This window comes from Hoplias malabaricus, chromosome 3 (genome assembly GCF_029633855.1).
Source record: "Hoplias malabaricus isolate fHopMal1 chromosome 3, fHopMal1.hap1, whole genome shotgun sequence".
Lineage (NCBI taxonomy): Eukaryota > Metazoa > Chordata > Actinopteri > Characiformes > Erythrinidae > Hoplias > Hoplias malabaricus.
The window spans coordinates 8,528,596-8,554,800 of NC_089802.1; the positions used below are offsets into that span (position 1 = coordinate 8,528,596).

Sequence of the window (26,205 nt, forward strand, 5' to 3'; positions counted from 1 at the left end):
TGCTCAGACTGACAGGAAAGGCCTTTTTGATGTTGCCTTTCACCATCTAAAAGCACATTACACACTAAATCAGTCCACTAAACCCAGCAGGCTTCTAATCCTCAGCGTCCTTATTTATTCATTTATTTATTTACAGTTTACGAAACAGAGGGACTGTGGTTACTGTGTTCAAAGGTCCACACAGTGTAAAAACACACACACATATAGGTACGCTGTACAGACGGAAGCTCCTAGACACAGACATTCAGTTGGAAAATCCCATCTTGTATGGTGTAGCTGCACATGAACGAACAAGCATCAATTAAAGGAGCGTAAAGCCCCCTTTCACTGGGCTGTGGGACAGTGGAATTGCATTTTCTGGAGTGATGCTGCTAATCATCCAAAATCAGTACCTGACCTCGCTAATATCCATGCATGCAATCAGATTCTCACATCAATGGTTCAGTGCATAGTGTACAGCCTTTCCAGAAGAGAAGACGCTGTTACTGCAGGATACTGTAACCTTTTAACAACCTTAATTTCAAAACAAAATGCAGATTTGCCCACAAATATTTGTCCATACTCTGTGCACTTAGTAATTGTATGTATTCTTTCAGAAACATATCTTTCACTTTTAGGCTCTATATAAGTACATCTAAAAGTTGCTTCTGAAAGGAAACAGCGCAGTTAAGGGGATATTTACTACATTTCTGTTCCCCACAGCTGAGCACAGGGAGAAAAGGACTGATTACGTAATGGCCTCGCGCGCAGTTCTCGTACATTCGGCTAGGTGTCAGTGCAGAGCGCGTGCCATGATGTCAGACTGGTACGGACCAATAAAGCTGAAAAAACATGCTCGTTCTCGCGAGAGCTCGGCGCGTAACCGTTGGATGGCGCTGGCGCTGCTGCTTCTGCTGTTGGATGTTTGGGAATGTGCAGCGCAGGTTTCTCCCGGGTTCCGCTCGGCTAGCGGCACGAGAGTACATCTGGCCGGAGAGTGCGCATCTGGAGAAGGGCGTAAAGGTGAGTGTGCGCTTCTTCTGTAACTTCGCTAGAGGCGAGAGAAGGCGTGGAGCGGCGGAAGGGGGGGGGAGAGAGAGAGAGGGAGAGAGATAGAGAGAGAGAGCGAGAGCGAGCAACTTCCATTCCATTCAACGCTCCAGATGTTCCATGTGATGCGTTTGATCTACAGCGGTTTGATCCTCGGTCTGTTACAGAATCCAGTGCTTTGTGAGTGGCGCGGGCCTCTCTTCTCTTCTCTTCTCTTCTCTTCTCTTCTCTTCTCTTCTCTCTTATTCTCGTCTCCTCTTTCTTCTTTCTCTTTTACCTTTTCTCTCGCCTGTCTTCTCCCCTATGTAACTCATCCCTCTCTTCTTTTCCTCTGATATCCTTATATCTCCTCTCCTCTCCTCTCCTCTCCTCTCCTCTCCTCTCCTCTCTTCTGCGGTGCACAAATGCATAGTCACGCTCAGCATCCTTTGTCCCAAGTGGCCGGTCAGCTTGAGCAGTGTGTAGAAAAAAGTCCTATCACTCTCTACAGCTTCCTAAAGTTCTCAGAGGCAGCAGTAAAAGAGAAGTTTGAGAAAATTCAGTTGGAAAGTTATGGAAGTTAATGAACGTGTGCCTCATATGAGACTTCTCTCTGACTAATGACGACGAACTTAGGAGAGGAACCAGCTGTCATTTGAACAGAGTTGCTGACTTCAGCCTGGACTGCTTTATGTATGAGACACAGTATGGAGAGGCCAGTAAGATGGAGGTCATGACACAGTAAGACAGTGACAAAAAATTCTAAGAGGTTAAGGGAATTTTAGGTAAAGATAATTTTCATTTTTTGCTTCTAAAACAGCACACATTATAAAAGTGGATTCATAGGAAGAGCATAGAAAACAAGGTGTCGGAGATGAACCTGATGATGAACAGGTAGGGTGTTATTGTTAGACTGTTATTATTGTTATAATATTTTGGTTATTTGGAATGTAAACACAAGTAATAACTTCTGAAGTTCTGCTTGAATATTGTTATTATTAATAATAATATAAAAATAATATGATAGCAGTTTAATTTTAAATCCAAACAAAATGAATTTTTAGTTAATTAATTTAATCTAATGTGGGGTGCAAAACCTTGTATCTCTAGTGGAAAAGCTTTTGTTTTTATTGTTTATTAAGGCTCTGGAGTTATTATTACAAATAAAATTATTTGAATTACATATTTTTGAAACGTAGAGCCTTTGATTCCGCATTTTGCAGCAAAAACAGACAGATTTATTTACAGCACAGTTAACAAAATGACATCTCTGAAACACCCTTAAAACAGACTTTAAACTTGCAATGATGTTTTTGTAGGGGCCCAGAAAACATTCAATAATTTCTTACATCATATAATAAGCCACACAGGACAGGTTCATTATTTAATGTACGCTGAAATTCATAATGTTACATATTCATTCATTATCTGTAAGCCCTTATCCAGTTCAGGGTCGCGGTGGGTCCAGAGCCTACCTGGAATCATTGGGCACAAGGCAGGAATACACCCTGGAGGGTGCGCCAGTCCTTCACAGGCAACACACACATTCACTCACACTTTTGAGTCACCAATCCACCTACCAACGTGTGTTTTTGGACTGTGGGAGGAAACCAGAGCACCCGGAGGAAACCCACGCAGTCACATGGAGAACACACCAACTCCTCACAGACAGTCACCCAGAGCGGGAATCGAACCCACAACCTCCAGGTCCCTGGAGCTGCGTGACTGCGACACTACCTGCTGCGCCACCGTGCCGCCCTAATGTTACACACAGTAAACAAAATAGAACATTGGCCAACTCTGGCCAGAAAAGAAAGGTCCTAATATTATTAATGTCACAAATGTGCTTACATTGGCATAATCATATAGAAATGTGGCAAATTCTTGAATACATGTAATTATATTTATTTGAACACTCTGAAACTTTTTTTGTTGTTATTACCTGTTTTTGTACTCAACCAACAACTGCTGTCCACCTGGTGGACGGCAACAGGCACTGGGGGCTTCACCCTGGACGTTCATTCACATACACACTCATTCATTCACATCAGGATGTTTTTATGTTTGAGTAGCCAAGACCTCCATGTTTTTGGGCTGTGAGAGGAACCTGGAGACCCCGGAGGAAACCCACGCAGACAGAGGGAGAACATGGAGTAATCTGTAGCCTCATTAGTACAAGTGCTGTGTTTATTGTGGCTGTTGGTTTTGTTTGTGGCCCACATTGGAGTTGGCCTGACCAAAGCTGCCGAGGCCTGTTAAAAGCCCTGTGTGCTTTTTTTGAGTTAGGCAGTGGGCCGTGGGGAGGTCATCAGTGAAGCATCGCTCGTCGCTCCAACGAGCCGTCACGGCATGAGCAAAATGAAATAAGGAGCTCTCGGAGAGCTGGCTGAATTGGTCTTGTGGTTCAGGTCAGAGTTTTTACCCAACATTATTGTGGGGCCATTTTAAACCCCCTCTCCTGGGCCATCACTCAAAGTGTTTACAGCTGAGAGGGGAAAAGAGAACGATTGGATTTTTATCAGCTTGTGTGATTGTATATCTTCTCAGGGGCTGAGTTGAATCACTCAGTGGTGTTCGCTGAGACGGAGGAGCGAAGTGGTCATGTGTCTTAAGCCAGACATGGTCAACTTCAGTCCCCGGAGGGTCAGACTCGGGTACAGTTTGGTGATTTCTCGAATGATACACACCTGATTTAATCAGTTAATTACCAGGATTAGTAGACATGTTCAAGAAGAGAAATCACCAAACTGTGAAGGGCTGTGGCCTCCAGGATTGCAGGAATGTAGAGATAATATAGGATCTGGAGAGTCTAATTAGAACTAGTGCTTATGCATTTCAGTGGAACTTATTTGCTCAGTAGCTCATAGACAAATGACCACATTCTTCTTGCTTCAAATTATTTATATAAAACACAGAACAATAATAAGCTGAGAGCTGTTGAAGATGTTTGATTAATCTCCCATACTTTACTGTACTTAACGTTTACTTTGTGGATTATGTATTTTCATTGTATATTGTCATATTCTATTTTCATTCTTTTTTCCAGTTGATTATGTCATGGGTTGATTTTAGTTGGTTCAATTTCAGTGCAAGGGTGTCACGGTGGTGCAGCAGGTAGTGTTCGATTCCCGCTCCGGGTGACTGTCTGTGAGGAGTGTGGTGTGTTCTCCCTGTGTCTGCGTGGGTTTCCTCTGGGTGCTCCGGTTTCCTCCCACAGTCCAAAAAACACACGTTGGTAGGTGGATTGGTGACTCAAAAGTGTCCGTAGGTGTGAATGTGTCTGTGTTACCCTGTGACGGACTGGCGCCCCCTCCAGGGTGTATTCCTGCCTTGCGCCCAATGATTCCAGGTAGGCTCTGGACCCACCGCGACCCTGAACTGGATAAGGCTTACAGATAATGAATGAATTTCAGTGCATCACCTACCTTTTTTTGTTTGTATTCTGAGAAATATGTAATGACAAAGCTCTTGCTGAGAGTTTTACATTTTTTTGTTGATCTTAATGTTACGTTTATAACATTTTTACACAAACATTTTGATTTAAAATGTTTATGTCATTAGAAGGGACCTTTCTGACTTTCAGACACAAAAGAAGAATGCATGACAATCCTTTGTTTCTCATTGTGCAGAAATAGTAACAAAGACAGAGTGACATACAAATCAAATATATGCCCTTATTTAATGTGACACTGCAGAAGAAAAAAAACATAAAGCTGGCCAAGACAGGAAATGGAAAGAGAGACAGAGTCAGGGAGAGAAAGATCTATCACACTACATGACATGACAACTTGATCTGCAGCTGTAACCTCACAAGTCTACTTTATTTTGTCCTTCGTCTTGCCCTTGAATTTATAGTGACTTTTTATGTCTGTTTTGTGGTAAAAAGCCTACTCCTGTGGAATGGAGGCTTAGTCAGGCCTTTGGGGTATAGATTCATTAATGCTTTTACAACATCATAGTGTTTATATAGCTACAGAATTGTCATTATTAGAGGTGTGATGATGATTTTTTTAAGGTTTGATAAGGTTTCAGTTTTCAACATTTGTCGAGCGTTTCTGTTCTACACAGCTCTATTTGTAATATATATGCTTTTGTTTGGCTCGTATTATCGAGTATAACGTTTTTATGATAGATCTGTAACAAAATTACAGTCTATAGAGTATATGTTAAAAATGGAAATGGGGATGACACGGAGATAATGCTGCTTACATAACTTTACACCAAATATAACGTCATGTTTTTATATTATTGAATTATTTACATTATAAAGTTTATATTTCTTTTATCAGTATATTGATAATGATGCAAGCTGAAGGCCATGAGTTTCTGACTCATCTCATCGTGCACACTGTTTTTCCACACGCTCAGCTTGTGTACATTATAAATTATTACAAGCCCCCGTGGGATCTGCTGTTACACTTTGTAGCACTTGGTCATGCTGTCTCTGTCAATTAGAGTAAAAAATGAACGTACTGATTATATTGATGATTAAAAAATAATAATTTATATATTTAAAAGTACAGATTGCTAACAGTTTTCTTAAAATATTCCAGCGATCTGTATTTAAAAGAAACCTTGGAAACCGTGTGTGGTAAAGAGCAACTATAAATGTGAATGTGTGTTGGAGAGCGTCTACATCCTCCATGTTGGTTTGTATTTCATTTTCTTTTTCCCTTAAGTGCACTTGACATTTGTGTGAGTCGTGACTTGTTTCGTGACCATCTTTCAACCTCTCTTTAGCCTTTACAGTGCAACTGGATCTCATTGCGTTACTGTGTCTTTAAGACTTATATAAATAAATGACATCTGTTCTGATTGACTGCCATATATTGTGTTAAAACATTTCTTTAAACTTTATCATGAACTGGTAGATTAAATAGCTCAGTGCTGAATATGATGCTAAATGTTAATATGTATGGACAATATGACCTGTGATGGGAACGGTTACGTAACATTTACATCATTGACCAATCTATGTACTTTAAATAAAATCAGGTAAAATATATATTTTTTCCATGAGATGGGCCCTTTAAAACATACCTGCAGATCTATCAGGAAAGTTAGTTTGTCATGTTGGGAAAGTGCTGTATGGGTGTATTTGTATCAATGTACAGAGGGCTGAGGAACAGGCGGGAGAATGAACTTTGGGTCCTCCCCTTTGTCGGCTGTGTCTATTTGGAGCTACACATAACCCAGTTGCAGGGTAACTGCACTGTGTCTTATTCAGGATTGAAGAGGAAGCAGAGGGATGAAAAGAGTGAGTGGTAAGGGAACAGGATGAAAACTGGTCAGGGCAAAAAAAGACAAAGAATGTGAGGGAGAGAAAGGGTGGAACAAGGGCAGTACTCGGTATTCTGTTGTGCAAACCTGTTCTCTTCTCAGCTAGCCTCAAAGTTTGCATTTTCTATCTGCTGTAGGCCACAGTGGATCATATTTTAAATGTAGCGGCAGGTGGAATCCTGGCATGTCCTGGCAGTTTACAGTGTGGTTTTGTGGCTCACCACAGGAAGCTGACAGCCTGTGGTTTGGGTGACAACCATAGGCCCCGGGGCTTCCAGCCACATGCACAGGGTCTTTTTTTCTTTTTTAAAATCTCCTAACCCAGAATACTTTGCCAGTGAGTGGAGTGTGTTCTTGCTGCGGTGATATTAATGTTAGAGGAGGGCTGCTGTTCGAGTTTGTCACCCTGCTGGAGTTGCGGCAGCAGTTTGCAGAGATTGCACTCTGATGACTCTCCGACTGTCACTCCGTTGACATGGTAACCCGTGTCACCTGGATGAGTGTGTGACCTCGCCACTCTACACTCTCGTCTGCTGCACTGAGTTGTGGAGGGCTGCCTGTGGAGAGCCACATTCGCTCCACATTACAGACGGGGATGGAGGCACTCCAGGTGAGGCCAGGTTAAAATGGCTGCCAGTGCCGGCTCTTGGCACTAAATTAGCTCGCTGCAGAGTTTCAATCCAGAGCATTAAAGTACCTGCAAAGCTCCAGGATTGATTAATATGTGTACAGAGAAGCAATCTCACTACAAAGACACCCTTTAAAGGGTAATTTAGACCTTCTGTTAGGAAAGACAAGATTTACCCTCATTTGATAAAATTTGATTATTTTGCATTATATCTCTATATAATATATTTTGTTTTAGTTATGGACAAGCATGGATTTTCAATAGGCATGTAAATAGTGAGGGCGGCAGGGTGGTGCAGCAGGTAGTGTCGCAGTCACACAGCTCCAGGGACCTGGAGGCTATGGGTTCGATTCCTGCTCTGGGTTACTGTCTGTGAGGAGTTTAGTGTGTTCTCCCTGTGTCCATGTGGGTTTCCTCTGGGTGCTCCGGATTCCTCCCATAGTCCAAAAACACACGTTGGTAGGTGGATTGGCGACTCAAAATTGTGAGTGTGTGTTGCCCTGTGAAGGACTGGCGCCCCCTCCAGGGTGTATTCCTGCCTTGCGCCCAATGATTCCAGGTAGGCTCTGGACCCACCATGACCCTGAACTGGATAAGCGCTTACAGATAATGAATGAATGTAAATAGTGGATCCTTGACCAGCGTAGATTCGCCAGTATGATTTTTTTTTGCTGTTTCAACAATCCATACAACTCCTTGAAGACATTACTGAGAATTTGATATTAATTTGTGTGAATGAGATATATTTGAAAACTTACGGATGAAAATTGATTCCTGAAATATGTGGTAAAATATTGTTTGGATGCTATCATATATTTAGTAAAGTGAACAAATGTTAACATACTCTTTATGTGTTTGTTCTCATGCAGCCATCTTTTGATGCTGATGAGTTAGTTCTTTGTGATGATAAATTAGATTTTCCTGCACTGCGTCTCAATCTGGATTGGAATATTTTAACAACAGATGCACTGATATTAGACTTTTAGGGCAGTAACAATATCCCAAATTGTTCTTGTAAATTTCTGCTGATTCGCATACTTTACACAACATACATTTATACAATTTAGACAGTAGGATGTCTGTATAGTGTCTATTTTCAAATATTAAGTTGGGTCAGTTGATTAAATGAGCTTCTCTAACAATACTTATGCTCATATACAAATCCCATGTCTAAACTAGCATTTAAGGGAATGTCTATTTTTTTGGGAATTGCAGTTATCTCTAGATTGTTTACATTCAGAATCTCAGTGTCTTTTAAGGTGCAGTGGTGTATTTAAGGGTTAAAAATGAGTATTGTTTGAACGTGCCTGAAGTTTAACTTGTCTGTAAGTTTTTATTCATCGTTTGAATTACCACTAGCTCATTTTTAACTCAAGCTGTTAATTTTGTTGCACGTTCACTCTGTTTTGATATTCATGCAGTAAATTTAGAGTGAGTTCCTACATGAATAATTGTTCACATTTGTAAAAAGTGGAGAATTGGGTTCATTTGATATTATGCTTATCTGTTACTTTTTTCGATCACTTTATGAACAAGACTTTACAAGCCGTACTAAGACTTTAGAAAGCGATTTTCCCTTATTAAGACTTGTTCATGAAGCGATTAAGTGAGCATTAAGCATTCTGGAGAGTTTGATGAGGCATGCAGAGGTATATGGAGAATTAGGAGCAAAGGAGAGTGCCAGTGGAAGTGCTGTATAACTCACTCCAGCCTGAAGGATCACATGTGCTCCCTGCTGAGCGCCTGAGTGCATGTCTCCAGGATGAGCTTCTGCATGGAAGCATTGGTCTTAATTTCGTTCTTATGCAGTCATTAAGCAGGATCAGAGCACTGCTGCAGTCAGCCATTCAGCCGGCTTCTCACTGTAGCAAGCATCTTATTAACACATGGCTTTCTCTCAGCCAAGCAGCCTTCATGGTGGGCTCTTCTGATGCCTGCAAGGGTCCCTGCTTGTGTCATAGTTTCTGCATGTGATGCTGATTGCGGTTCACTTCACCATGTCTTGAAAAGGGCCAATTGCAAGATGATATGTGTAATATTAGACAGTGGCAGCATTTGCTTGTTAATTAATTTTTCGCATCCTGCACATGGATTATTGATGTCATGCAGAACGTGAGCACACAGAGCTAGAAAACATTGATTGAATCATTAAAAGAAAGTCAATTTGTGTAATATTATGAGAAAATGAGCAACCTGGCTGACAGAGTGTGGAAAGAAAACAAAATGACAGCACACAAAATCTATCTTTTAAAATGTCACTGAAAAAAACGAAAAACAAACATGATATGCTGTATTGACTCAATTAATTAACATTTTTGTATGGCTGTTCCAGGAGGACTGACTTTTGACTAAAAGTTGACTGATGTTCCCCAGTAAAATTGTCATTTGTTTGTCTGCATTTGTGATCGAGAACATTTGTAATATAATTGAGCAGGCTTTAATTTAGCATGCAAGTGTTGCACACACTCACATTTTCAGGTCAAACATGTTATGTGCATAAGTGAAATAAATAACTTTACAGATTTTTCATGCCTCTTTCTTGAAAACATGCTTAACATTTGTGCATCCGTACAGTGGATGTCTGCCTTGCTTTTCAGTATCTAGCACATTGTAAAACTGGTGTGAACAGATAGAATTGTATCTATAATAATACATTATCTATGTATTATATGTTTAATATATTATGTTTATTTCTGTTGATTACCTACAACCTACCAACAAACTGTTGGCACTGTGGCGCAGCAGGTAGTCTCGCAGTCACACAGCTCCAGGGACCTGGGGATTGTGGGTTCGATTCCCGCTCCGGGTGACTGTCTGTGAGGAGTTTGGTGTGTTCTCCCTGTGTCTATGTGGATGTCCTCCGGGTGCTCAGGTTTCCTCCCACAGTCCAAAAACACATGTTGGTAGGTGGATTGGTGACTCAAATGTGTCCATAGGTGTGAATGTGTGAGTATGTGTTGCCCTGTGAAGGACTGGCGCCCCCTTTAGTGATTCTGGGTATGCTACAGACCAACCGCTACCCTGAACTGGATAAGCGGTTACAGACAATGAATAAATGAATGGACCAATAGAAATGCTCCAAAATTACTTGGAGTAAAATATATTTTTAATCAACTTCCGCTGTAAGTTATGAAGGTTTATTCCTTCTCATATAAAGCTATCATTTTGGAGATACATGTTTTTATCTGGACAGCGACATTATGCAGCTTGTCTTTAATGACTTATGTTCTTGATTAATTTCACGTTATAAAGCACTTTGAACTGCATTTACATGCATAATGTTCATATAAGCGCATTTGTCCTGTCCAGTGTGATCCTGAGAGCCTAGATTGTGTTTTTGTCTTGTCTATTGAAAGATTTCAGAACATTTTTTTTGAGAACATATTTTTATTTATCTTTTGAATATAGCAAATACAGCCTTACGCCCAGTGATTCCGGGTAGACTCCGGACCCAGCTCTACCCTGCACTGGATATGTGGTTACAGGGTGACAGTGTTACCTTTTTGCCATCTCAGTGTATCTTACATAGAGAAAAAAACAAAAATAATAATATAAAATAAAAAAATGAGAGTAATGCCTATAGAAAATTCTTTATATGAAAACTGTCCCCAGATACTGTGAAAAGTATTAGTTTTCTTTTGATTGTGCAAACTTGTCAGTAGCCAGACATGACAAAACTTCTTTTATCCAGGAATTCTATACTAGACCAGATACAATTTTTCACTGCATTGAAATCAAACATCTTGCATGTAATAAACATAATTTCACAAGGTTAAATTTGTGAATTCTCAATTACAGGAGATCCTCGGGTTACGTCAGTCCTAAGTTACGATGTTTCGTGGTTACGACACATCTCCCATTTACTGTATAATGCCTTGTTTCGACTTGTGGTTTTGCGTCGTAAACGTCGTAACGCGAACTTCGTGTTTGGTGTGTGCAGCGTGGCGGAAGAATACACGGTTACGCGACTCGGGACCGAGGAGGATAGGTGTTAGGATAGGATAAGTGCTTACAGTATGTTATTTACGTACAGTATGTATGTATGTTCCGACACCGCAAATCGGTTTACGACGCGACGTAGCAACGGATCAACGTCGTAAGTCGAGGACCCCCTGTATATTGTTTCAGGGGCTAGACCACAAATGCAAAGCTTAGGACACAATGAATGTCCTTACCAATAATTTGGTTGTTTTACTAATACCTTCATTCCAGAATCTTTGCTCAGACAAGCTAGATGAGAATAGAGCACAACATTTGTCCATGATTATGGGAGGTCATGATAGTATGAGGTGCAGTGGAAGAGAGAGCTTATACTGCAGCCATATCAAGCCAGCTGAATAAACACGTCTACAGATAAGCTGCCCTTCCCTGTGCTGATTTACTTTTCAGCCAAGTTAATTTTTCTCAATACATTAAAAAGTTCTCAAGCTAAACCAATATGCAACTGTAACTATGGTAAAGTAATATGGCATTTATTTTTAAACAATCACAGCAGTAGATTGGACACTGTAAGTGGGTGCTACACAATAACAGTTCTTTTGGGTAGGCATAGAGGAAAGAAGCTAAAGAAGTGTAAGATGTGTGAGTGCTGGTGATTGGCTCTACGCAGGAGAAGGTGTGCATGGGCCGATGGCAGTGTGCCGGACAGGAAGAGGAGATGAACTTGGCAGGTGCAGCGGAGTTATTAGGTAGAGGGATGGTGTAGACATACAGAGGGATGAGAACTACTAGTGGGTGGAGCAGGAGAGAGAGAGAGAGAGAGAGAGAGAGAGAGAGAGAGAGAGAGAGAGAGAAATATCAATAAATAAACTGCTTGAGTAAATTCATTTTAAATGGTCTGCCATAGGGTGCTGACAGTTGTGGTGGAAAGTTATGCAGTCTTTAATAAGGCCAAACTTTATTGCACCTCTCAGCAAGAAATGTTAGTTTTGGAATATTATTTAGCTGTTGTCCACCCTTCTCTTCCTCAAACATCTTTGCATTCCCAAATGCACTGTAAGAACTTAATTATTAAATCATTTATAATCTGAGTTGTTTATTTTTTTGTAATCATTCAGAGGCTGGGCGGCAGAGGTGGCGCAGCACCAAGTGTCACTGTCACACAGCTAAAGGGACCTGGCGTTGTGGGTTTGAGCCCCGCTCCAGGTGACTGTCTTTGAGGAGTTTGGTGTTTTCCCTGTATCCACATGGGTTTCCTCTTAATGCTCCGGTTTCCTTGCATGGTCAAAAACACATTTTGATATGTGGATTGGTGACTAAAAAAATTGCCCTGCAAAGGACTGGTGCCCCCTCAATGTGATTCTGGGTAGGCTCCGGACCCACCACGACCCTGAGCTTGATAAGTGGTTACAGACAATTAAAGAATAAGTGAATGAATATTCAGAGGTTCTTTGCATAAATGATGCGATATACAGAATTGATTTTGTCTAATAGGAATGTCCCTAATCTCTAGATTTCAATCTTTATTTATCATAAGAAATCCTGCTTTGTGAAATACCCGCTAGATTCCACTGATGGTGTAATTTATTGGGCATACCCATAATTACCAAACACATGACTTATCATAGGATGCCACCCAAAAGATTGTGTTCTACTGTTGCTTTAAAAGACTAGTTCTTATTATTTGGTCTTGCTTCATACTATGTAGAATTATTCTAGTTAAGGCTCTTAATTTAATCCAGCAGCAAGTTGAAATAACATTAAGCATTGAATACACCGTTTCTCTGTAAATCTGTCAGTCTGTTTGTCTGTCTGAGCATTTTGAGTGTGTTTCTCTAGATCTTATGTGTTAGATTTTCTTTAGCGTTATTTATCAGCAGAGGACTACATGAGATAAAGCGGTTCTTTCGAGCTTTAAAGATATGCACATATCTGCAGGGTGCTGCGTTTTATTCTGTGATGAAAATGTTTCAGGCTAAGCTGTTGGAAATGTGCCAATCAAATAACATTGGGTTTGATATTCTTATCTCTGACACTGTAAACTGCTTCTGTTGTGTCTCTGTCTCTGTCTGTCGGTCTTTCCTGTAGGCTGATAACCACAAACACTAATTAAAACCTTATCGAGTGTGATACTTGAACAAACTTGTGACAAAATAAATTAATAGAGTGATTTTTTTATGTTCACACTAAAACCCTTTATTTTATGGTATTATATTAATGAAGAGTAATGAAACATTTTAGGGTGGGATCATAATAAAAAGTGACTATTTAATATTCATTTTCTGTGAATAATGCAATTTCTGAAGACTGCTATTTTATTCTATTGAACAGGAAACTAAACCTCTTTTAAGCATTATATTTAATAAGAAAACGTTTTAGACCAGCCATTTTCTGTAGAGGACGAATAAAGCCATACTCTGAATAAAGCCAACGGAATAACTAACATAAATAAAAAAATCAAAGAATAAATAGTGCTATATTATGGGATGTAATCCCAAAATCAGGCAAAAATTATAATATAATACACAAGGCTGGGCAATTAATCGAAAATGAATCGAAATCGACATTCAGACCTTCTAATCGACATAATCATGTGTATATCAATTACATTGATTATTTTCATTCTGCTATGTTCCTCTGTGTGTTTATGTACTGCCCCTTTAAAACAATGCTAGCAAGCTGTAGTCATGTGATTCTGCCCCTATCTGCCACATGGAAGCAACCTAAATGTAGAGGCCGACCAAGCGAATCGAGCATAGTACCAAAGAAAATCACAGCGTCTGTGGTTTGGACGTGCTCTGTTTTGACTATAATTAAGAAGACGAACAAAATGAAGTCAAATGTAAACACTGAGACCACAGCACAATCACACACCAAATATAAACAGTTTTCAAAAAACAAGAAAGGAACAAACTCCCAGCAACATTAGAAAAAATATCCCAGCTTTAATATTGGAGCATATTTACAGTACAAGATTCTTCACTGAACTAAAATACTGGTCAAAAATACAAAAACAAAATAATCATTCATTAATCATAATTGTGGTAAAATGTACATTTGATTGTGATATTGATTTGCGCTCATATCGCCCAGCACTACTACATCTTTCCTCTCTTTAGTGAATAAGACATCACACTGAAATTTTGTGCATCCTGATTATACTTCACTTTCCTCAGTAACTCTTTTCTTGTTTGCATGTATTTAGTATGTTTTATCATCAACTCTGTAGATGATGTTGAATCAATTGCACATTTCTTTGGCATATCTTTCCATGTTCATATTTTTCCATGACTGCACTGGTAGAATGGCTGCTGACAGGTGATAGACTGCTGTATGAGTCTGTTCGAGCTATGCTGCTGTCTGATAAAATCACATCAAGGGTGTCGACTGCGTTTGGAAACGCACTGGCTTTGAAACAGTCACTCACATATGAAGGCCAGAGTGGAGTGATGCTGTGTGTGTGTGTGTGTTGTATCTTCGCAGGACATGTGTGGTCTGCTCCATAAGACACACACCGGTGCTCATTCCAGCATCCTCAGTCTGACCTTTCCCTCTCTAATCCTGCTTGACGTTTTGGGCACACAGCTCTGTGTAATTGAGGCAAAAAACTAGGAGAAGAAGGGGCATCAAATGCCAGCAGTGTGTGTTTGGCTGCGTGGGAGATGATACAGGAAAAAAAGGTGTCTGTGTTTATTTCTTAGCCTCCCAACATGGTGCTGACTTGAGGAAATCCTTGCTTTCATGAACATGAAATGTAGCAACAGCAACACAAAGACTATAGAGTGAAAGGTAGAACTACCAGTTTTTATCAGGGTTAATTTAGCAGTCTATAAAGATCCTAAAATCTATGCGAATTTGCTCTTTGTCCTCAATGGAGAGCAGGGTTCCTGACCCCTGTGTACTTGGCATGGCTCCATAGCCACTAAAGCTACCTAATCATCTCTGCAGTTTAAAAAGCTAAATGACTCCTCTCGACTCTGGGCCTAATTGGTGGACACATATTTCATACAGGAATAAGTATGCTTTTGCTTGCTATCCTTTTTTTTTCAGAGTAGACTCAGCAAGCGCTTAATGTTTTTATATTTGGCTCAGGGTTGGTGAAGTCATATTAAAAACCTAAATTACATCCACATTCATTACTTTCCTTCCAAATTTTCCTTAAAAACATAGAATCTTTCTAAGAACAGCTTTCCCAGCTGATCCCATTTTAATCACAGGTCATGTATCAGCACACATTATCTGCCGTCCTGTCCCAGGGAATTCCCAGAATACCGTTTCCCCCTTTCTAAAGCTTGTACATATTTAACAGCTAATTGTTCTCATGGGTATGTAGTTAAAAGAGTGACATTGATGGATCAACCAGTGAAAATGGTTCAGATGTCGCTTGTCTTAGCAAATAAAGCTTTTAAATTATCTGTGCACATCTCTATGAATTGCACATTAAATCCCTGACTGTGGAGTGTGGCCTGCATGGCTTTAAAGAACGGGAGATAGAAGAGAGAGGCAGTGGGATTAGGAATGGTATTGTGGATATATTGGTGTAGCATGAACATTAAATCATGTGCTGGATGATCACATGGATAATCATATATTAAAGGCTGTCAGTATCTATGTCAGCATCTGTGCACCACTGATTGTTCCATTCTCGCCCTCTTAGAATGCCATTGCTGTCTTGAAACTAAAGTATAGACTTCTAGGGCTGCAACAAATGAGATTTGTCTATTAGTCAACAGTTAAAGATTAAAAGAAAATTAATGTGGAAGGGGGATGAGTGGCTGCATCATTTGAAAGGTGATAAAAATCCAACAACTTAACCAGCACATTTCTACAACATTCTGTTGTTACACTGCCTCTCTGAAGAAGTTCTGTTAAAAAACTAATTTTTACTGTTTTTACTGTGATGAAAACCTGTGAAAGTAAGTTTACATCAAAGCTTTCCATTGCCTGGGAGCTGGCTGGGAGCAAAAAAATGGTGGGTTGCCATTCCACAAGGAAAAAGACATGTTTCCTGTGGAGGGCTTTGCCGATGTTTTAGGAACTTTTCATAGATGCGGCAACTCACCTGTGACTGTAAGTGATTAAAAACAGATTTAAAACAAAATCTGACCTTCTCCTACATGTTTTTATTGTGGTCTAAAAAGCAGTGTATTAGTGGTCCATGTGTAAACAGTCAGGACAGAGGATTGTGGGTTGAGTTTGGTATTTCTGGAGAATGATTGAGTGTAGACGGCTGAAAATTGGTGTGAAGGTATTGGGATTAGTTTGGAAAAATGAGAGCTGCTTGTGTGTGGATAATTAATCGATACTGTCAAGTATGTCCACTTTTCTTTCAGGGTTCTTTGGTTTCACAGTGTGTAGTTTACTCAAGATGGGGGTCAAGGGATGGCCAATGAGAACACCATATATGATTCTAAAGTATTGGTGTGCAAGTGTATCTACTTACAAGTGGTCAGGTTTCCAGGTAAACTGTTCCTTCACTAAACTATGTAACTGTAAGTTGGAATAATTGATCATTTTGAAGGCAATTTTGACTTTAGTGTTAATGATTTTCAGTTTCTTGTTTTTTAGAAGGTTTCGATGCCTGTTGTATGTTTCTGAATAGCTACATGTAACATATGTTTACTATAGTAAACCTTACCTCAATGCGGCTGAAAAGCAAGCTTGTCTCATATATTTTAAATGCTTCAAAATGTTTAAAACTTCATATGTTTACATTGCAACATACAGATTGTATCCTGAGTGTGTGATTTATTAGTTTGGTCTGATGGAATGTCTATGTTTCATAGTTGGCAACTAATATATAAGATGACTAATCAGCCAATTGACTCAGTTTAAGCTAAAACTTAATTAGTAGCATAAAATGGACAATAACAATAAACAGTTTATTGCAATTATTTATGATTCATATTCAGTACACCTTTTATTACACAGTGTTCTACACTTGGGCAGTATGAGTATGACAAAAAAGGGTCAAAAAGATTTTGAGCTTGTAAAATAATATTCACAAATGTACTGGAATTTGCAGTTGTTTGGGCAACTACATACACATAAAATCCAAATGTACAAATGAATTGGAATGTACAAATATGAAATTAATCATTATTATTGGTAGAGCATTAGAGGCAGGTACAAACAGTGATCCAAAGTTTTGAGTGTCAGCAGTGCTGTGATTGGGTAAACCAATTCGCTATCTGATTGGACCATTTAAAGCATTCCTATTGGTCCATCAATTTGACAGCAAAACAGGGTAAAAAATCTGTATTTGTAGAAAGAGGTTTACACATAGAGAAGTACTTACACTTACAACTTTCAACTTACAACATACAATTTTCATGGGATTTTATGCTCTGACACTTTTCTACAAATTAAACGATTATTTTTCTATATTTAATAAAATGTTAAAACATTTGTGAATTTGAATTCTAATTGTTTTTGTTTTATACTTGCATATTCCAATTTACTTGTGCATTTGGACTTTACGTGTATATTTGCTCAAACACAACTGGCATCATTGTGGAGCTGCACAATGAGTGATTCAACAACAACAAGAGTTTTCTCACCCTGACCCACTGTAATCATGTGGCTCTCTGCGGGCAGGAAGTGATCACTGCAAAGAGAGTTGAAAGGCCCAAAGTGGTCATCACTGACATCTTTGTTCCTAAACATTTAGCTTTTTGTTGTTGTTGTTGAATCAATCATTGTGCAGCTCTGCCATGATGCCACTGATCCGTACCCATATGACTTAATGTCCTGCAAAACCAGGCAGACCTTTGTTTCTTTCTTCCTTTTTTCAACAAAGGGTACAGTGATCAACATAGAAAAAACACTCTTAAAAACACATGATTTTAGCAAGTGTGTGTTGTATTTGTTGAGTATTTACAGTTCGTGGGTGAAAGCCAAAATAAATGAAACTACCTGATTCAGTATGTTATGTTTTGTATTAGCGTTTTTTGTTGCAGTATTTGATGGATGTAAGAAGTAAAGATGCATTTATATAAAAATTGTGGGTTTATGATGGAATCTGAACATTCATGCTTTCATACACGTTCAAATTCTATAATTTGTATATTTATATGTATTGTATATGTATGTATGTCAGTACATTTTTGTAGATTTTGAAAACTGGGGCAATACTCGTGTTATTATTTCAGTGAAAATGCATTAACATGAATATAATGTTTTTGTTTTTTTTTGCTGAGTACAGCATATATATAATTATTTTGTAAGTCAAATTAATCTTTTCTTTTATGCACATACCCATCCATATCAATAGGGTTATCGGCCAGTCATATATCCTTAAAAATAGGGTGACCAGACGTCCTCTTTTACCCGGTCAAGTCCTTATGTTTAGACTTAAAAAAATGTCCGGGCGGAATTTCACAAACGTCCGGGATTTTGTTTTTCTAGAGCTTACGTAGAATTTGGAGAAGCGTTTCGTTCAAAAACTAGTCCTGCCCTCCCCTACTCCGATTGGTTCGCTTGAGTGAGAAGGGGGCGTGTTGAAGTAGCCTAAAATCTTCTGATTGGACAGTCTGACTGTAGAGCTACCGTTATTGGTCGATAAACTTCTCTGTAAACATTTAATTGGTCAGTCTGCACGTCAGTAGTCCTTGTTTACCCAGGAATTTCTTATGTTACTTTTTTGATACTGATAACCATCAACGTTTGTACACTAGTCCTAGTTCTAAGAAAAACTAAAAACTTAGTTTTGCCCAGATAGACAAAATAGTCTTAATGGTCTTAAATTCCATGTCTGAGCTCTGTTAAAAAACTCATTCAAGTTGTGAGAGTTAGTGGCTGCAGGGTTGGATGTCCATGTGACAGTTCAGTCTATATTTGTGAGAGGCAGGCTCTTATCATTCTTCTTCACTGATGAGTAGATTGCAACGCCCTGTGCAGAGTGTTTATTTTAATGAATAGTGATGGTGGAAGATAAATATTTGGATCAGACGACTAATGCCTCAGATAGCTCATGAAAAAGACATCAAAAAGCATGTTGCATGTTTCAAAACTCTCCAACATTAGCTCTGCTTTTGAGCCTCTTGATCACAGAGGCATTTACATGAAGTGGAAATTGATTTTGGCTTGAATGTTTGAAGACACAAGTTCATTTAACTGTCCTCTATGGGGGAGATAAGTGAAATAGATGGGCCATTATCACAATGCAATAATTAAAATTGTCATACCATTTTATACAGTAGGGAGTTAAATATTTGAATTGAATGAACATAAAAGGACTTAATGACTGTCAGATCCTCTCCCTCACCACAAAAATATTTCACAAGCAGCCAGCAAATGATGTAATGCTGTTAGCTAGAATAAGGTGACCAGATGTCCTCTTTTACCCGGACATGTCCTTTTTTTTTAGACTTAAAAAATGTCCGGGTGGAATTTCACAAATGTCCGGGATTTTGTTTTTCTACAACTTACATAGAACTTCGAGAAGTTTCGTTCACAAACTAGTCCCGCCCTCCCCTACTCCGATTGGTTCGCTTGAGTGACAAGGGGGCGTGGTGAAGTAGCCTAAAGTCTTCTGATTGGACGGTCTGACTGTAGAGCTACCGTTCTCTGACCTTCTCTGTAAACATTTAATTGGTCAGTCTGCACGTCAGTAGTCCTTGTTTACGTCAGGCAAAGCTCACGTAACCTCGTACCCACGTACCTACCCTCATCTCGAGCAGCTATGCCGAAACGTAAATGTAAGTTCTCGGATGAATTAAAAAAGAAATTCCCATGTTTTTTGTAGCAAATAAAGGTGTAAAGGACCTAAAACCCTGATAGGTTCAGCTAAGCATACAACGTCAGCGAGGGGCGAGTCCTCTTTTTCACCATCTCAGATCTGGTCACCCTAAGCTAGGATGGTTTATGTTTCTGATTTTAATATCTGCTTCAGTTCTTATTTCAGTTTCACACTGTTGCTTATTAGATCAGTTTTTTAAACTGAAAAAAATAAAAAAATATATACTTGCTGACACAAGCTCTGTTGAAAAATCAGACAATATGGTAAAAATGTTTTATGGAAAAATGAAAACTTGAAACATAACCTAAGAAAAACCTTCACAATGTTTCAGAAGGGAATCTTTGTATCTGTATAATTTGATCCTTCAGCAATAATAATTTCCTTAAGCTGGCAGATGAGGATGGAATTCCGTGCCTATTCTCTCACTAAGAGCCTATGTTGGATGCTTTAGATATCAGCTATATCTTATTACATTATGGCTTGGTTGCTGGAAGCAGTTCTCATTATCAGAGCATTATTTGTTTATTCACTGTAAAGACACCCCTATCCAGGCCACCTTGTCCAGGCTGGGCTTGCTGGAGGATTTCTCTCCTTGCCTTTCATGAGCCTGGCCCAGCACTAAATCTCCCTATACACAGCAACACAGCCCTGCTCTCACAATCAATAAGGGATTATCCCCCACCCCACCCCAACCCCTTTCGCTCTCTAAAAACGCATTAGCTAAAAAGAGTGCTTTTATATTTGAGTTCTATCGTTTATATAATTACAAACCAAAAAAGAATCATAGACGAATTTGTATTATGAGTGTGGCTGGGCCGTTTGATGAAAGCCCAAAGCAAATGTTACATATAGGTTTTAGCTGCTCTTCTTTCTAGTAATTGGATTTCTTTAGGGTCACTTTTGGGCAAGTTTGGTTTGCCAAATGCTTTAATGTGATCTCATTTTTCTGCTCTTGTCTCAGAGCTCTCCTGCAGGCTTGAAGAGTGACCACAGTGGTCAGATTTGTCCTGACCTCTGCAGCTCAGTTTGTTAATACACCCTCGCCACTTTTTTCAGGAAGGTTTACTTCTTCCTGAGTGGCCTTCAGGGCTCCTAACATTCTCCCTCGCTCTGGTGCTGCCCCAGCCTGCCCAGGTCACTACTGTGCAGCTCGTCACTCCATTAATCTAACATGGCCAACAGCCAAAAGCTCTGTGTTAAACAATGGACAAAACGATGGGGGACGAGTGAGAGTAATGAACAAAGATTTATTTCAAAGACAAACTACCTTGTTTACTGTGTTAACCTCCAAACAACCCTAAAGATAGTAACTGGTTCCATGCAGGAATACCATTTAAGTTGTTCATTAAACAGAGCCATCTCTAACTATGTCCCCATGGAGTATGTGCCCTGAAACAGATCTATTTGCATTTAGATTCATTACTTATCAGTCATCGAAGCTTACAGAAACAGTTTGAGAAATGCTGTTGGAAATGCACTTTCTAAATGTTTAATCAATACTTCAATTGAATTAGTGAGACGAGAAGCTATATTACAATGTGTGAAATAGCGAGAAGCATTTCAGCCAAGTTTAATATTTTTGTAAGACATTTCTTGAAAAATCTTAACCCACAGTTTTCATTGATTTGTCATTGTTCAGGTGTCTCATAATTCCTAAATATGAGAACATAAAACATCAGAGAAAAGCTAAATTGCTTTTCAAAATTGTATTAATTCAGTTTTATAACTTCTTCATCCTGTTTTGGGATGCGATGGACCTGGAGCCTACCGGGAATAATTTGGCACAAAGCAGGAACACACATTGGACAGGATGCTAGTCCATTACAAGGCATCATGCAATCATCTACTCCAGGGGTCGGCAACCTTTACCACTCAAAGAGCCATTTGGACCTGTTTCACACAGTAAAGAAAGCACTGGGAGCCACAAAATCCTTTTGAAATTTTACATGAAATAACACTGCGCATAACAGGGTATTTTTTTTTTGCCTTTGTGCTATGTATAAACAAACTATAATGTGTTACATTTATTAAATTAATGAACGACTGCAGAAAAATGAAATAACATTTCTGCATGCAACAAAACAGTTTTAACTCCGAAAAAAAGACCTTGTGTTGACGGTTAAGTAAAATACTCAATGTCTATTTGAGTCCTATTTGAGTCCTTGTAATAATTATCCACTGGCAGCAAATGCGGCTCTGGATCCGTGGGTTGCCGACCCCTGATCTAGTCACTCCCATACACTTGTCTATGAAAATATCTAAATAGCCAATCCACCTACCGATCTGTGGTTTTGGAGTTTGGGAGGAAACCAGAGCACCTGGCGGAAAGAACACGGATACAGGAAGAACATGCCTAACTACTCACAGGCAAACTGAGGTGGTGTTTGAACCCACAACCCTAGGACCCTGAAGCTGTGTAGTACTGAAGCTGCATGCAGTGTCACATTGCTTTTCAAAAAGAACAATATTAATATTACTATTATTATTATTATTATTTACGTTAATTTCATTTTTCCTCTAGTGTGTACAATGCAGTAAACATATTTAAATAAGAAATAAAAGTCATCAATATAATTTAGCAGTCTAATTAGTCTAATTTAGTCTAATTGGCACTCATAGATAAAGTGGGGTAGTAGTAATCTCGTGTGATTTATGGTTCCCGTTGGTCTATTTGAGAATTCTGTTAAAGGGTTAATCCTGCACCCCGTTGTGAGTCACACCATGAGTCACTTTGTCTTCCAGGAACCCACCATCATCGATATGGATCAGCAACGGGACCTCAGCACACTGTTCGGCACTCACGCTGAATCTGCGACCAGAGATTTGAGTGGTACTTTATGGATTTTCTGATCTAGAACCACGAGAGAACTTGTAATATGTGTCAGAGACAGTTTACGTTCACTGAGAAATCTGATTACTGATCTAAAATCTTTTATGGAATTTAATGGCTTTTTAAATCTGATTTCTAGACCTTACTCCAATCTTAGAAATCTGAGTATGCTGTAGACGCATTCAGTGCTAACACCTCATTCTCATGTGGCCACTTGCTCTGTGAGCTTCACATGCCTCTCCAGGTCTCCAGGTACCAAGATGCACTAAACCCTCAGGCAACTCCAAACACACAACTAATGTTCTGTGTGTCAACGTGAACACACAGCAAATGTTCTGTCCCCTCTTCTGGTGAATCTCTTAACACACGTGCGCACTCTCAAAAACACACGGAGGGGTCCGGGATTATGATGATGCTGCTGCTGCTGTGTGAGTCATATTTTGAGTGTGCACTTGGGGACATTCATAGTACAGAGATTTTGGATAGTGTACTGTAAAAAGTGTGTGTAAGCATGACGGAGTCATTTTAATGCATCATAGCTACAATCCCCCTTTTGAGTAACATTATTAAACTCTTGAATCTTAAGCAGAAACTCGGCACCCGTGTGGACATCCCTGGAGCCTTTCTGTCATTGGATATTGTAAATACGTTTGCTTGCAAAGAGGATATAGCCATGGATTATTTATTTTTTTTGGATGGGATATTCATAAGCGTTAATACAAAACATCACACTCCCTCAGAGCATTTCTTGCCTAATGATCTGTCTAAGTTTTGGGCATTTTAAAACTTCTCTGTTAAAAAATTCTCTGTTATCATAATAAAAGAGTGTGTATGGGCCATTGTGAAATATATCAGTATGTGCAAATGGAGCTTCAGTCAGTGTGCAAAGAAGCTTTTAGTCAAGGTTATAAGCCTTCATTCATTCATTATCTGTAAGCGCTTATTCAGTTCAGGGTCGCGGTGGGTCCAGAGCCTACCTGGAATCATTGGGCGCAAGGCGGGAATACATCCTGGAGGGGGCGCCAGTCCTTCACAGGGCAACACACACACACTCGCACATTTACTCACACGGACACTTTTGAGTCACCAATCCACCTACCAACGTGTGTTTTTGGACTGTGGGAGGAAACCGGAGCACCCGGAGGAAACCCACACAGACACAGGGAGAACACACCACACTCCTCACAGACAGTCACCCAGAGTGGGAATTGAACCTACAACCTCCAGGTCCCTAGAGCTGTGTGACTGCAACACTACCTGCTGCACCACCTTGCCTTTGTTTTAATTTAATATTGTGCTTGTGATGACAAATTATTAATGGCATTACCTAGCTACCTAGTATAACATTATTATTCAGACTGGCTACAGTATTTATAATGTAAATGTCTCAGGTCTCTGTCACTCTATTGTTGTTTAATGTAAAAATACCAGACAAAACAAAGCAGATTTTCCCCTGTTGCCACTGCACCAAAGATCTGTCTGTTAAAGGAGCGCTCGTTTTATCACTGAGATCATCTTAAGTTAGGTCTATGACCTTCTTCCACTGATAATAACACAATCTCTTTTCATGACTGCATCATTGCTCTGGTGTGTGCCTCGATCAGGCTCCTACATGCTTCCAGATTCAGGTCACTGTTTATCACAGGGGTAGTGTTGACCAGCAGTATTGGATGCTGGAGTATCACATAGAGTTGCATGTGGAGCTCTTTATCATAGCTGCTGATCGCCAGTTCATCAGTGTGCTGCTGCGTCTCTATAGCTCTTGCAGTAATTCATTCAGGAGGAGGCATTTCCAGCTCTCTCTTATTTATCCTGTCTCAGTTAGCTCTCTGATCCTGAGCTAGAACAAACTCAGCCCTCCAGTCCTCACAGGCCTTGGATATAACCTCGTACAGATGCTCAAATGCACAACACTTCTTTGGCCTAGCCAATGTTTTTAAGAAGGCCAGGGCAAGCCAAAGAAAAAATATTTATTGTGGGCGTATATATGGAAATAACTACCACAGCAAACTGTTTGGTTATATATACAATATGTAGAAAATATAATGCCTTTTATTGTAAAATGTGCGTGAATGATCACCCTGAGCCACAAGGTCCTATCCTCGGGGTGCTGGCTTTCTTTAAACGGGGTATATTATATAAAATGAGGCAGAATATATGAATGCAGAAGGGTCAAGTCAAAGTGAACTATGAAAGTGTGGAAAAGTATCACTGTAAATGTCTTTGAACTTACAGTACATTGGTCACAGATGGATGCAGAAAATGCTTAAAATTTAATATTCGATTTAGTTTGCTGAAATATGAACATAGGGATGGACGGTAACCACATTTTTCATTCTCGAAATATTATCGCTGTATACGGTATACCTGTGGGGAGGGGGTGCTCTGTCAGGCTGTGCTGGAGTGGGCTACTGGGCTTGTGACATCAGCAGTCATTGAGCTCCCACAGCGCCCCCTCGCTGTGGCTCTCTTAAATGCACATGAACATTTTAGCTGCGTTCTTAAAGACACAGAGCAGAAATTTGGAACACCACACACACGCCATATTTACCGCCCTCATTTTGAGATATCGTCCACAATTTTTAATACAGCGGTATTAACGTTAAACTACCCAACCCTATATGAACATATTAGCTGTTTGAAAATTTTAATGACTAAATTCTAGGTTCTGGGTAGCATGGTGGTGCAGCAGGTGTCACACAACCCCAGGAACCTTGAGGTTGTGGGTTCAAATCCTGCTCCAGGTCACTGTCTGTGAGGAGTTTGGTGTGTTCTCCCTGTGTCTGTGTGGGTTTCCTCTCACGGTCCAAAAACACACGTTGGTAGGTGGATTGGCGACTCAAAATCATCCGGAGATGTGAGTGCGTGAGTGAATGTGTAAGTGTGTGTCACCTTGCGAAGGACTGGCGCCCCCTCCAGGTGTGTTCCCACCTTGCGTACAGTGATTCCAGCTAGGCTTTGAACCCACTGCGCCCCTGAACTGGATAAGCGCTTACAGACAATGAATAAATAAATCATTTCTAGTCTCTGTTAAATAACTATAATTATATTTTATAATAGTTACAGTATAATTCTTACTATTTACTGAGTAATAATTTGTTTTATTATTAAGTCAAAGGTTTAAGAGGTTAATTACATGAACATACTTTTTATGAAACTTGCCCCAGAAAGCGTATGACATTTATTTGTTTCCTCTGAAAGAATTACATTAAATATAATCAATCCTGTTTCCTGCTTTTGCTGAATATAGTAGAGGTCTGCTGTTGGCCTTTGTTCATATTTGTTGGAATGCTCAGCATTGCTAATGGACTGGATGTAAGAGCATAAGCTCTTAAAAGCAGACTTAAGCCGTGAAACATTTTCCAGGCAGGAAGAGAAGAATTTTCCTGGATGGAAGATGTAAGTCATAAAGGCCAAGGATTATGGAAAGGTGCAGGCTCCAGAGTTTAGTGATGGACAGTTGGAGATATGGTTTTGTTTTTTTCTCTTCCTTCTGTCATGTGCTTCAGGCTTCCACTGTTTGTTCAGAGCTGTATTTCCATGGTGACTTGCCAAGCTGCTGTAGAGCTTTCCCTTACTCTCATATGAGAGTTCTAAACACACACACACAGTACTGCTGTGTGCCAGTGTCACTGTGGTTTCCTGTCATGCGAAAAGAAATGAACTGGAGAGGAGAAGATGCATAATGTTTCATGGCATATCTTTACAGTACTGCGAGCATCCTCCATTTGTTTAATTTCCTGTCAAAATGACATAAAATACATGTTATTAATTTTCCTT

At 39.6% G+C, this 26,205-nt stretch overlaps 1 protein-coding gene across 3 annotated transcripts in view; it reads left to right on the plus strand.

Moving 5' to 3' along the window:
• Positions 1 to 864: 864 nt before the first annotated feature.
• usp54b (ubiquitin specific peptidase 54b) overlaps positions 865 to 26,205 on the plus strand; it is a 113,754-nt gene continuing 88,413 nt past the window's right edge. For all 3 annotated transcript variants that reach the window (XM_066665008.1, XM_066665009.1, XM_066665011.1), the window contains exon 1: positions 865 to 1,002. The gene's annotated coding sequence lies outside the window, so the exon portion shown is untranslated. The remainder of the gene's footprint in view (positions 1,003 to 26,205) is intronic.